Here is a 13432-nt window from a genome sequence, read left to right on the forward strand (position 1 = left end):
TCAATGACTTTCGTTCTATTGTTATATTTATATATTGTTTACTACATGGGACGGGCTTCATATTGTTTAGATACGACCCTCCGGTGGCCCTTACTGCGGTCTCAGGCCACGGCCATATCCACAATAGCCATTGTTATTACAATTGTGTTTTTATTCACAATAATTATTCAGGACCTTTCTTATCCCTCCGGCCTCACCGGAGGTTGTAAATACGCTTTGCTATGATCTAAGCCTTAGCCTTTAGCTGCGGCTTGGCTTTTATATCTTCACAATTGAATTATTAGCCACAATTGAATTATTCAGGGTATCTCATTATCCTCCGGCGTCACCGGAGGTCGCCCATACACTTCACACTTATATTTGCCTTGCCTTTGGCTAAGGCGGCATTATTCAGGACATCTCATTACGCTCCGGCTTCACCGGAGGTCGCCCATACACTTAACACTTATATTTGCCTTGCCTTTAGCTAAGGCTGGTGTTTATATTTATTTTAAGGGCATGTCACTGCTTCCCCGACCCTCGCAGGTCGGCAGATTGCTTTAAGTTATTTATCCTTATGTCATTAACAGACATTAGGTAAATTACAAATATACAAACATTTGGATATTATAGTGCCAACAATGGTTTTGGCCGAATAGCGATTTAAACGTTTGCGATTTAGTCTGTTAGTCTGTTAGTTTACACTCGCCCCAGGAAGGCTCGATTTAGACTATATCCTTATTTATTGGTTACGTTGTCGTTATTCTTCGTTTTTGGTTATTACAATGACTAAAAATGAAAAAGAAAAAGGAAAAATAAAAAAAATAAAAATAAAATAAAAACAGTTTTATTTTACTTTCCTTATATTATTGTGTGATGTTAGCTTTTATTATGTAACCTTGAGAGTGAGAACATAAGGTGCTCGTTTATTAGCTCGAGTAAGGGAGGTGATTTTCCCGTTCTCCGTTTTTATACGTTCACGAGTTATTCAGGCCTCCTCTTATTATCAGAGTTGATGATAGTACGTTTAATGTTATACACGTTTTATTGATGTGGTTACTGTTAATATAGCTAACACTATTAGTAGGAACGTTGGTGTATGAGTCATTAATTGGGTTCGATTTATACCGACACCCTTAGCTCCGCCTTGAGTTATGTTTAGCTCCGCCTTGAGTTATACGCCGCTATAATGGATACTCATTGGGTGAGAACTAGTCAGATATTTGGAGTGCAACGGTGAAATCCGGCACTCAGACTCCGGCTGAGACCTTTTTGCACACGAACCTTTGTCATGTTTGATCTCAATTACACCTTTCCGGCCCCCTTTTTCATCGAATCTCCGGCTACGCTGGAGATAACTCAAACATTCATTGAGGTTAATGGTATCGTACCGGTGACGGTCACGATCTCACGGGGACTAGCCTTTGCTACCGGATCTCCCATACAAACAGGGATCAAGCAGACGTCCAGAACCGGAGTTAACAATGTGATACCGATGAGGATTTCACAGTTTCATTATTACGGTCCCTTTTTCATCGAATATCCGGCTTCACTGGAGATAACACAGACATTCAGTTTTAGAGAAGGTTATCGTACCGGTGAGGATCACGTTTTCACGTTGCCGGACCTTTGTCACTGGTTCTCCGGTACGAACTGAGATCAATCAGACGCTCAGAATCAGGGTATGAACCCTTTTTCATGAATTATCACAATATCGTCATTACGATTCTTTTTCATCGAATCTCCGGCTTAACCGGATATCGTACAGGCGATCAGCATTGAGGTTAATATTAGATTTCCTCTGGTTCACGTTGTCACTATGACGGACCTTTGTTTGTACCGGGGATGGTTGTCGGAGATCACTCAGACCACGGGTGGCCAATCTTTTGTTTTACCTGTAAAAAAAAAAAAAAAAAAAAAAAAAAAAAAATTATTTATGAACGTAACTATGCCTATATTTATGCATGTATTTAATTCTAACTATGTATAAATATGGATAAATATCCATACAACATCGTGTTCAAATAGAATTAAATTAATTATGCCTATATTTATGCATGTATTTAATTCTAACTATGTATAAATATGGATAAATATCCATACAACATCGTGTTCAAATAGAATTAAATTAATTATGCCTATATTTATGCATGAATTTAATTCTAACTATGTATAAATATGGATAAATATCCATACAACATCGTGTTCAAATAGAATTAAATTAATTATGCCTATATTTATGCATATTCAATCCTAACTGTCTAAATATGGCTAAATATCCATACAACATAGTGTTCAAATAGAAATACATTAATTATGCCTATATTTATGCATAGTCAATTCTAACTATGTCTAGATATGGATAAATATCCATACAACATAGTGTTCATATAGAAATAAATTTCCACCCAGTGGCGAATGCGCCAACAGTGTCACATTTCATGAATACAAGTGTCGCACTATACCCCAGAAGATAATACATTAAATAACTTGTCTTTAAAATGGCTTTTTAAGAGTATACAGCTGATCCCAGCCTGTGAATGGGATCACTAACCAAAGTTCAAGGAACATCCAGACTTATGTCCCCTTTGTGTTACAGAAGGTTCGCCTGCATGGTTCCCATCAGGATGATGATGATTCTCTCTGGCCTGCAAAGAGAGGCTCTCCACCCTTGGGTATCGAAGTTGGGAAGGAATGCTCCATCTAGAGGTCCCTATCTCCTCGGAGTGTCCTCTCTAAGGTTGGACAACGACCCCATGGACGGGCAGGTATGTGGGGATGAGTTTTGAGCCTTCAGCTTTGCAATTACCTACGACACCGACCTTATTTTTTTCTTTCCCATGGGGAATGGTTTGTTTTTTATGTACTATGATTTTTTGTCAACTGTTATTATACCATGTGTCTACTTACAGAATCCAGGGCGGAGAGTGTGACTGAACCATGTAACGCCTCCCCTGTGATTTGAGAGTAGTAAAATTGTCGCTTAGGCGAGCCTGAGGATTAAAATTCTAAGTTGAGTATTTTTCTTTATATGATTTGTTTTGCTCAAGGGAATCTTCGGATTTCAGTTGCTAATGTGTAACCTTTGGATATTTTGGTTCTTCAATCTTGCTTGCCTAAAGCTGTAAAATCATACCTTGTTTTCAGAGTTATTTGCCATAATTTTTACTGTATATCTATGTAACCTTTTCCAGTAATTTGTTTACTCATATTTACTCACATTTACCCATATGTATTGGTTTTCAGGGTTATTTACTGCCAGTTTTGATCTTTTCCTTTTGTTTTGAGCATATAATCTTTTCTTTTGAATATGTAATCCTTTTGAGTATGTAATCGTGTTTTAGTTTGTTTTTTAGCTCCATTTAGTCACATTATGTATATCTTGAGTTATAATTCATATTTTACTCATATTAGAAGGCACAACCACTGTAATGAATTATGTGAATTTAATTTGTCAAGATTTTGTAGTTTGTTGCTGTTTGAGTTTCTTTTTTTGTGTGAAGTTGAGATTTTGCACACCCACAGCGAGTTGCGGCCGACTAGTAATGTTGGGGTTTGAATTTAAAGTAAATGGTGACGTGTCAAGATTTTCCTTGTTTTCGTTGGAATTTATCACAGTTCCAGGAGTAACTGTAACTTGGTAAGGGGGGGGGGGATTTGTCACGTACACCTTGTTTTTTATTCTCTGTTTGAGGTCATGTGAATGACTTCAGTTCGCCTGCTCGCTTGGGAGTGTGTGCTTTCTCAGCTTCCACTGGCGACAAGAGTCTATCTCTATGTCAAATTGCAGACGAAGGGTTTTTTCTGTCTCCTTGTTTTCGCAGGTTCCTTGGGGGGGCAACGGCTCAGGAGAGCAAAGGACTACCGGATGGATCCGGATTGGTATAACGAATACCTCCTCAAGCACGACCATATTTGGTCGTCTTCTCAGGACGCCATGGGGTCACGCACAGCGATGGCCGCAGCCTATGAGATAGTCGGGCCAGAGATCTCATGAGGAGCAGATAAGATTTTATTGTAGTTACATTGCTTGCCAAGATCCATACTCTGATAGTTTTGTACCTAGAAAGTGAGAGAAACTCTGAAGAAATAATTTCTTCGTTCCCTGACCGTCTGTCCGCCCAAGAATAAGTTGATTTAACCAATGTTTGAAAAAACCACTTATCTTATGAATGTAATTGATAACTGTTTAGACTTTCAATTAACTTAAGTGTGCTCAAGAACTTGTAATACTTTTCTTTGTGAAATACACTATGTCAAGTTACAAATTAGCCTCTGTCTAACCCCGCCACTTGAACTCTAATTTATTTTGAATTGAAATTGTTAAGAATAGTAACAAGGTACTAGGGCTGTGAGCCTACCTTTCTTAGTCTGGTGGTCATTTGGGGGAGGAGTGGGAGTTTTGCTTCTCCTTTGGAGGGAGGTTCTTCTTTCATTAGAAATATTTCTATTAAATATGAGAGAAATCAACCCTAGATAGATTCTGGTAGGTTGTAATAACCCGGTTAACCCCTTCCCTACAATGACCTCGTTATACATTAAAACATGCTGGGTAATACACACCGTGACGTTGCGATACGTCATCATCATCAATATTATCATTATTACAAGCTAAGCTACAAAAGAGTATACCCCCATAGTTGCATATCACACGCAGTTCAAACTCGTGAAATTACATTGGAAAAAAATTCTCATACAGTTCCATCCTGTTCGTAATACTAGGTATACAGTTAATTCTAATAGTCAGGCCTTCTCCATCATGAGGCTCAATACTACACAGTACTCTACAAGTTTTATTCCAGCTGTGACTAAGTTGTGGAATGATCTTCCTAATCGGGCAGTTGAATCAGTAGAACTTCAAAAGTTCAAACTCGCAGCAAAATTTTATGTTGAACAGGCTTCCTTAAGTCCTTTTATAGTTTATATATCAAATATCTGTTATAATAATGTTAATGTTTCAAAATATTTTACTTTAAATTATCATTACTTCTTACATCGTTTATCTATTTTCTTGTTTCCTTTCCTCACTGGGCTATTTTTCCCTGATGGAGCCCTTGGGCTTATAGCATCTGGCTTTACCAACTAGAGTTGTAGCTTAGCTAGTAGTAATAATAATAATAATAATGATAATAATAATAATAAAAATAATGATAATAATAATAACTGGATGAAACAACTGATGTTGCTAGTGTGCACAATTAATGGTGTACATACAGTACAAAGAAGAAAGGGGAACTGAAGAAGATCTACTTATGTACAGTCCACTTGAAATGACTAAAAAGGGTGAAGATGTATTCAGAAAAGTTGATGCATTTTTTAATGAGCAAGATGTGCAACTAGATTGGAAAATTTGCATTGGAGTCACAACAGATGGGGTGCCATCTATGCTAGGTGTTAACTAGGGATTTTTGGCATATGTAAAAAAGGAAAATCCTTCAGTTTTTGTAACACATTATTATCCATCGTCAAGCACTGGCATTAAAGTCTTTGCAACCTGATTATAAGGTGGTGATATGTGACATCATGAAAATAGTTAATTACATTAAGTCAAGTGCTTTAAACTTGATACTGTTTAGTTCTTTATACGGGGATATTGATTCTGAACATCACTGTGTTGTATTATGCTCCAACCAGATATCTATACCGAGGAAATGTTCTCAAACGAGCATTTAACCTCAAAACTGATATTGAAATGTTTTGAACGACAAGGGGCATAATTTAACATGGAAACAGAGATCCAAAATGGATTTCCATTCTGTGCTATTAAGTGGACATATTTTTGCATATAAATGCCCTGAATACTTCCCTGAAAGAACCATAAAAAATAAGTTATCTCTTAGAAGGAAAAATACAAGCATTTTGTAGCAAACTGGAGTTTTGGTACTCAAAATTGAAAACTGCCAAAATAGTTGCATTTCCTAATTTAGGAGAGTTTTCGTAAGATACAGATTCTGTACACTTGAGTGATATGGGGAGTATGAGTGTGCATTTAAATAGCCTGCATCTGAGGATGGAAGAATATTTCCTTGAAATTAACCAACTCATGTAACACTAAACATCTTTCAGATAAACCAAATGGACTCACAAAAGAAATACTTGAAATTAAAGCAAGCAGCCTCATACAAATGGAATTTAACCATGAAATTATCTACATTTTGGAGTAGCCATAACAAAGAGTTCCTTCTAGCAAATTTAGAAGCAGAAAAAATTCTTTTACTATTTGGTTCAACTTACATGTGTGAGGCCAGCTTTTCAGATGTTTTGATCATCCGAAGCAAGGAGAGAAATAAATTGAAACCAGAGAATGACATCAGATGTGCCCTTACAAAACTATTCCCTCGCATTACTGAAATTATCTCAAACTAATTTGTAATTTTTCACACCACTGAAGATTTTTTTCAAGTACACACACACATATAAATATATATATATATATATATATATATATATATATATATATATATATATAATATATATATATATACATATATATATATATCTATATTTATATATATGTATATATATATATTATATGTTATATATATATTATATGTTTATATATATATATATATATATATATATATGTATATATATATATATATATATATATATATATATATATATATATATATATATATATATATATATATATACACATATACATATATAATATTTACACATATATGTATGTATGTGTATATATATATATATATATATATATATATATATATATATATATATTATTATTACTTGCTAAGCTACAACCCCAATTGGAAAAGCAGGATGCTATAAGCCCATGGGCTCCATCAGGGAAAGGAACCCAGTGAGGAAAGGAAACAAGGAAAAATGAAATTTTTAAGAGGTGTAACAACATTAAAATAAATATCCTATATAATCTATAAAAACTTTATTAAACAATAGGAAAAGAAAAAAAAACAAGACAGTGCCCGAGTGTACCCTCAAGCAAGAGAACTTTAACCCAAGACAGTGGAAGACCACGGTACAGAGGCTATGGCACTACCCAAGACTAGAGAACAATGGTTTGACTTTGGAGTGTCCTACCCTTAATAGGAAAGTGGACACTGAACAAATACAGTGCAGTAACCCCTTGGGTAAATATTAATTGTTTGGTAATCTCAGTGTTGTCAGGTGTATGAGGACAGAGGAGAATGTGTAAAGAATATGCCAGACTATTCACTGTGTGTGTGGGGGGGGGGAATGAACCGTAACCAGAGAGAAGGATCCAATATAGTTTTGTCTGGCCAGTCATAGGACCCAATAACTCTCTAGTGGTAGTATCTCAATGGGTGGCTGGTACCCTGGCCAACCTACTACCTTAGGTATATATATGTTATATATGTATGTATGTATGTGTGTATATATATATATATATATATATATATATATATATATATATATATATATATATATATATATATATATATATGTATATATATATATATATATATATATATATATATATATATATATATATATATATATATATATATATATATTATATATAAATTTATTTCCCCCTTATTTTCAACTGGTGTGATTATTTACATGAACTTATTTTATTTATTTTCAGCAGAAGTATCTATTTATTTATTTGTAATTTTTTACCTTGATTAACATTATTTCAATTATATATTCTCCATTTATTTTCAACATTATTATATTTATGCATTTTTTCATCTTTATTTTCAATAGAAGTAATAGTACTTCTTGATATATCTTTTTTCAATAATAATTGAATAAAAGAAGTTTCAACCAACTAATAGTTTGTTTTACATAATGATGTTCAAAATAAAATATATGGTGCAGGGGACACAAGCTTGCTGCTAGCCAGGATTTTTGAAAAAGTTGGTAATGAACAAAAGTAATTGGGAACCACTGCTTTAGGGCGTGCCCCCAGCTAGCTTCGATAGAGGATGTTCTGATGCCTTACGAGGTTGGTCTCAACAATTCAGCAAAAGCAAAGCAATATCAGAGTCTGGATGCTTTCATCTCAATCACAGTGCGTAAAAATTACAAAATTAGCATCAGAGCCAATTAGCAAGTTGCTGTTTAAAGGTTATTTTACCTTGACCAAAGTGTGTAGCCCCTTTTTTGGACCTAAGGAGTTTGAAGGCTTCAAGGAACTAAAAAGGTTTTGTGAATTCCTCCTGCCTAAGAAGTGGGATGCTCAGGTTGGGACTAATCAATTAGGGGACCATTTCCCCTTAGTCCCAGATCACATACAGGTCGTGGTATTTAATACCTGATATATCCTGTTCAATTTAGAGTCTGCCTTAACACCCTGGGAAGTGAGGATGAAAGGGGGATCCCAGATGGGTACTTTGGTGGTAGTCTCAAGTTATCATTTGAGACCGTTTATGAAGCCTTCCTGAACATTATTGTGGCATAGTATGAGGTCCTGGCTGCCTTTAAGTTTGAGAAATTGCAGGTAAAAGAATTTCTGTACAGTGATCCACTGTGTATGCTGTTCTTCTCCCAAGCCATTGTGGACAAAGCCAAAGATAATGTGGAGGAAATGGCCAGGATACTTCCAGTGTGGTAGAAAGGTTTTGGTATTTCTTAAAAAGAATTACACTGTAAATTCCCTTTCATAAGTCCACTTCCTATAAGTTCCCACTACAGATTCCTAAACATCCTACAAAGATACACGCTCCCGTTTCCCATTCTAAGCCTCAACATACACGGAGGTTTCATTGGGAGGAGCAGGGCACCAGAGTTAAGGTAAGGCCACGTACCAGGATCAGCCAAACTTACGAGTTTTGGGCAAGGGGAGTTCACTTGAGATCATCTATGGGAAACAGAGGAGCCAGTAAACCAAATGGCAGGGGGTTTCATCAGTAAGTACTGTATCAAGCTGAGGGTCGCCTTAATTGTTTTTGTGAATGGTGGGCATATTCTCAGTGGGCACAGAGCATAGTCTGCAAGGGTCTAGGATGGTCGTGGATAACAAAACCTCTTCAAAGCTACAGTTTTCATTAGGCCAAGACCCTGAAACTAGATTCCTTTATAAGAAAGATGTGGAAGAAAGAAGCCATTGAAGTGCTGGTCTCTAAAATTTCAGGGCAGACTATTCATTGTACCGAAGAAGGGCTCTCCGGAGAGAAAAGTGATCCTCTACGTGTTTCTCCTCAAGGAACACATCAAGAGTGACCCATTCAAAATGATGACCATCAAACATATCGGCCAATTACTAAAACAAGGGGCTTGGACCTGCACTATATATCTAAAAGATGCCTATTGGTGTTTCTATTACAAACCACTTCTGACCTTTATGGGTTTTGGTAAAGGAGGAGGGTGTACAGGTTCACAGCAATGTCATTTGGCCTCAAGATTGGTGATAGCATGTTTACCAAACTAGTGAAAGTAGTTATCAAACTCGCGCAGCTGCAGGGAGTTCAAATCCGTGTACTTCGGGCTATTTGGTGTTGGGAAAATTTTGCCCTTTTTGTCCAAGTTGACTGTTGCAAAATCAAGTCTATGTATTCTAGAGAAGTAATACCAATGTAAACAATATTGATGTGCATTTAATTCACATAAAACTACATTTCAAAATTAATATGTACAGCAGATTAGAATACAGTGAAGCCTCTTGATATAAGTGTTTCTATATACAAAAAAATCATGATAAAAAACAAGATAACAAAAAAAATTTCATAATACGAAACGAGATTCGTACGCCGCCGAGACTAATTTTAAAATTTGCACACCACCAAACTGTAATCTTGCCACCACTGTCCTGCTCTCCCATTGGTTATCTCCCTACCTTGATGCTAGTTACTGCCGTAAGCTCCTGCTCTTTTATCAATTAGTAAATTTTCAAGTTATAAAACACAATGAACAGTACTGTATTGTGTGTATATACATACGCACAATACTACGTATATAAAAACATTAGTGATACATTTTTCTTTCATTTCGGTAAGTAAATTAATAGATCGTAGCATATCCTTTCCTTTTAATGTCATGATTATTTATTTATAATTAATTTTATTTCACTAAGAACATTTTTTAATTAAAATAATAAGATGAACATAACTGTATTGTATGTATAAACATACAATGGTATTACGCATATCTAACGCACTACAGGGGGTCCTCGGGTTATGCTGGTCCCGACTTATGCTGTCTTGTGGTTACGAAAGTGCCCCATAAAAATATAAAAAATATTATTAAGAGTTGTTCCGTCTTACAGCGTTAGCGTCGTAAGCGACATAAACAATTGCGAACTACTGTAGTTTCTAGCGCACAGTGGATGAATACGCTTTGTGGTGGTTGCGGGTGAGGAAGACGGCATCCCTCAGTTCCAATTCTACACCATTTTGGCTGTGTTTGCCTGTTCTCTCTCTCGTTCTTTGAAACTTTTTGCCTTTCGTTATGGCTCCTAAGCGAAAGGCAGATTCTTCTGATGGTAGTGTGTCTAAGAAAAGAAAGGCCATCACCATGGAAGTGAAACTAGATATTATTAAGCGGTCTAAAAACGGTGAAACGCCAACGAACATTGGCCGAGTGCTTGGCCTTAGTCGTTCAACCGTGGCTACTATTCCTAAGAACAAAGAGTGCATTGTTGAACATGTGAAGGGATCTGGTCCTATGAAATCAACAGTGATAACCAAACAGCGTAGTGGTTTAATCATTGAAATGGAAAGATTATTAGTGCTTTGGTTGGAAGATCAAAATCAACCACGTATTCCGGTGAGCCTAATGGTGATTCAGGGAAAGGCTAAAAGGTTGTTTGAAACATTGAAAAAAGAAAGGGGGGAAGAAAGTGAAATTGAAGAGTTTTCGGCTAGTAGGGGTTGGTTTATGCAATTTAAGGCTCGGGCCAATTATCATCATCTTAAGTGCAAGGTGAAGCTGCTAGTGGGGATGAGAAAGCAGCAAGTGAATTTCCTAAAGTGTTGGCCGAGATAATTAAGGAGGGGGGTTATTCTGCTTGTCAAGTGTTCAATGTGGATGAGACAGGTTTATTTTGGAAGTGTATGCCTAACCGTACGTACATAGCAAAGGAGGAGAAGTCAGCACCCGGTCATAAAGCCAGCAAGGAGAGGCTAACTTTGTTTCTTGGGTGAAATGCTGCTGGCAACTTCAAACTTGAGCCCTTGCTGGTGTATCAGGCTGAAAATCCAAGGGCACTCACGGGCATTTGGAAGAGTCAACTCCCAGTCATTTGGAAGGCAAATAAGAAGGCATGGGTGACACTTGCAGTGTTTGAGGACTGGTTTATCAACCATTTTGTGCCAAGTGTGGAGTGGTATTGCAGCCAAAAGGGTATCCCCTTTAAGGTGTTGCTAGTGCTGGACAATGCCCCTGGACACCCTGCCCAGCTGGGAGACTTTCACCCTAATGTCAAGGTGGTTTACCTTCCACTTAATACCACGGCCCTTTTACAGCCTAAGGACCAAGGAGTGATTGCTTCATTCAAGGCCTACTGCCTCTGAAGGACGATTGCTATGGCATTACAGGCAACTGAAACGAAGAAAGACTTGACTCTGAAGGAGTTTTGGAATTCCTACAACATCCTTGATGCTGTTAAGAACATTGCTGATTCCTGGGAGGAGGTTAAGAGGACAAACATGAATGGTGTCTGGAAGCAACTATGTCCTCAATTTGTGAATGATTTCCATGGGTTTGAGGACACAGTTGACCATGTTATCAAGAACATTGTTGCCCTGAGTAAGGAAATCGATCTGGAAATGGAGGTTGATGATGTTACAGAGTTGCTGGAATCTCATGGAGAGGAGTTATCTACTGGGGACTTGATACAACTGGAGAAGCAGATCATAGAAGAAGAACAAACCCCCACCCCAGATCCTAAGGCTTTCACAAGGCAGGGCTTGTCAAAAGGTTTTGCCGAGATACAACAAGCATTGGCAACTTTCGAGGCTCAGGATCCTAACATGGACAGGTTCAATAGGGTTTCCAGAGGCATCATGGACTTACTGTAGTGTTACAAGGAGATCTTGGATGAGAAGAGGATCCTGTTTGTCCAGTCTAACCTGGAGCAGTATTTTAAGAAAGTAGAGAGACCTGTACCCTCTACCTCAGCTGCCTCTATTGCTACAGAGCCTCTACTGTCTACCTCGGCTGCCTCTATTGCTACAAAGCCTCCACCATCAACCTCAGCTGCCTCTATTGCTTCTCCACCACCTTCTGTAGCTTCTGCTTCACCTCCAGACTCACCTGCCCCAGCTTCTCCAGCACCTTCTGTAGGTTCTGCCTCACTTTCCCCAGCTTCTCCAGCATCTTCTGTCTCACTTCCACAGAATCCTGACTCACCTGCCCAAGGTTCTCCAGCATCTTCTGCAGCTTCCTCTCCACAATAAACCTGTCTCTCTGTCCCTTGCAACATCCCTTCCAGTGTGCAAGCCAACCATAGGATTACGGTAAGGAATTGTTCGCGTTTTTTATTAATATTTGCTTTAATTCATGTGGTAAGGAATTGTTTTCTCTTTTTCTAGTACTGTTTTTGTCATTTGATACATGTTATTATAGTACAAAACTTTACAGTACAGTACAGTACGTATAGAGTACAGTAATCTATTTATGGTGTTCCGACTTACACTGAAATTCGGGTTACACCGCGTCTAAAGAACGGATCAACGTCGTAACCCGAGGATATATTCTTCTTTCATTTCAGTAAATAAATAACACATTGTAACATATTTTTTCCTTTTAGTGCCATGATTATTTATTCAAATTAATTTTATGTCAATAAGTACATGTTTGAATAAAAAACAATGAACAGAACTGTATTGTATGTACAAATGCAAATGCTACTATGCATATCAAATACATTAGTGCTATATTTTTTCCATTTCCATAAATAAATAACAGATCGTAACACATTTTTTTCCATTCAATGTCATGATTATTTATTACAATTAATTCTACAGTATATCAATAAGTTCATTTTTAAATTGAAAAGCACAATGAACACTACTGAACTGTATTGTACATGCGTACACACAATGCTACTGTGCATATCAAAAGAAACGATATATTTTTCTACCATTTCAGTAAATAAATAACAGCTAAGAACCATATTTACAAAATAACTAAAGTTTATTAATTCTACAAAGTAAGTTCACATACTTTTAATATCAAAGAATCTTGCTTGCATTACAATTCAATCGCTCAAACATACAAGTGTGTAAAAGAAACATGTAGGTTATTTATTGACGTATCGCCAATGAACGGGTTGTTTAAGCATGAAAGAAAACTCGCTTTTCTGTACTAAGGGTAACTATAATATTGGTAAAAATAATAGTATGTACAGTGCATACGGTACTGTATATTTTGTATATGTACAGTATTGTACTGTATATATTACAATATTTTCCATTTATTACTGCATTTACAGATACGTATCCACAGTTAGGTTAGGTATACTGAATGATTTAAATGTATTTGACTGTATTTCACTGTGGTTATA

The 13432-nt window shown here is 36.8% G+C and overlaps 1 protein-coding gene and 1 pseudogene across 1 annotated transcript in view; one reads left to right on the top strand and one right to left on the bottom strand.

Annotated features, from left to right (window-relative positions):
• whd (carnitine O-palmitoyltransferase whd) overlaps positions 1–13432 on the bottom strand; it is a 379066-nt gene that overhangs the window by 42013 nt on the left and 323621 nt on the right. The gene's annotated exons all lie outside the window — the stretch shown is intronic.
• On the top strand, positions 10375–12348 carry LOC137643749 (tigger transposable element-derived protein 1-like; annotated as a pseudogene).

This window comes from Palaemon carinicauda, chromosome 7 (genome assembly GCF_036898095.1).
Source record: "Palaemon carinicauda isolate YSFRI2023 chromosome 7, ASM3689809v2, whole genome shotgun sequence".
In the NCBI taxonomy this organism is placed as follows: Eukaryota; Metazoa; Arthropoda; class Malacostraca; order Decapoda; family Palaemonidae; genus Palaemon; species Palaemon carinicauda.